The sequence below is a fragment of the Chrysochloris asiatica genome, unplaced genomic scaffold (assembly GCF_000296735.1).
Source record: "Chrysochloris asiatica unplaced genomic scaffold, ChrAsi1.0 scaffold00638, whole genome shotgun sequence".
NCBI lineage: Eukaryota > Metazoa > Chordata > Mammalia > Afrosoricida > Chrysochloridae > Chrysochloris > Chrysochloris asiatica.
The window spans coordinates 62,060-63,400 of record NW_006409156.1 but is presented as its reverse complement, the minus strand read 5'-3'; the positions used below and the strand labels follow the sequence as shown (position 1 = coordinate 63,400).

The 1,341-nt window shown below is 41.5% G+C and overlaps 1 protein-coding gene across 1 annotated transcript in view; it reads right to left on the bottom strand.

The window, feature by feature from the left end:
• FRY (furry homolog (Drosophila)) overlaps positions 1–1,341 on the bottom strand; it is a gene marked incomplete at its 5' end in the record, with an annotated part of 88,108 nt that overhangs the window by 25,313 nt on the left and 61,454 nt on the right. The window lies entirely within an intron of this gene.

Genomic DNA, 1,341 nt, shown 5'->3' with positions numbered 1-1,341 from the left:
GCGGGAGAAAAGATGAGGCTTTCTGTTCCTGTAAAGATTTACAGCCTCAGAAACCCTGTACAGGGTCGCTATGGGTCAGAACCGACTCCACGGCACTTAACAACAAAAACATCAACCAACTTGACGGCATTTAACAATGATGACATTCTTTGCATTGTGTGACCATTCTCCTTTCCCAAGTTGTTCCTTCCTCATTAATATAAACTCACCACAAGATTCTTATGATTCAATAGTGAGTAATTGTTATCATGACTAATTGCCACTGTCACAATTGTAAAGGTAGAAGTTCTGTAACAAAAGCAGGGGAGTAGTTAATGTTACAGTCCAGAAACAGAGGACCCTGGGACCATCAAGGGAGAAGAGCATGAGCAGAATGTGGGACCCTATCCAAAGAAGCAGTGACACCAGAGATGGAGGCAGAGATGAGATGGAGAGAGAGAGGCAGCTGAGGACTCTAGACTCATGGGAAGAGAGGGACAAAGGAGGCCGACTTGCAAAATGTGCCCTTTGGAGGTGTAAATTATTATATATGCCTGAGTGTTTTTTTAAAAAAAAAAGCTAAAATGAATGGAGAGAAATACTGTTAACTGATGGTAATGATACATGGAGGGGATTATAATCATTGGAATGAAACAAGGTGTGTGATTTGTTGAATGTAAAACTGATGATCTGTGCTGTAAACTTTGACTCTATCCACAATACAAACTCACCATCCCTGAAGGTTCCCACCTAACCTTTGGAGTTGCTGTACTCAACTTGTTCCCACATGGACAGATCTTAAAAGAACCCAACGCCCAAGGTCTGCAGTTGTTACCAACTGAACACAACCACTGTTTTGGTTTAAGGACAACTTCAGGGAATATTTTTGGTTCAAGTTGTAATGTTTAAGAAAGACCTCAGGATGATAGTTTTGGGGGGTTCATCCTACCTCAAAAGCTCCAGAAATTCTGGATTCCAGAAGAATTTGTAAGTAAGTTCCACATGCATCCTTCTCTTTTGATCAGCATTCTGCTATAGAATCTTTGACCAATGTAACTTCGATTATTAGAAAAAAAATGATTTCCTAGTAAGGAGCTCTGGTAGCATAGTAGGCTATGAGTTGGGCTGCTAACCACAAGGTCAGTAGTTCAAGTCTGCCAGCTGCTCCCCAGGAGAAAGAGGAGGCTTTCTGCTCCTGTAAAGATTGACAGCCTCGGAAACCTTAAATAGGGTCGCTATGAGCCAGAATTGACTCCCGGCACACAATCACCAATAACCCTGATTAAAAACTTGCGGCCAATACAAAATACTTTCCATGTTACATGTATGTGTGCATAAATGTGTGTTATGAGGGGGATTCAA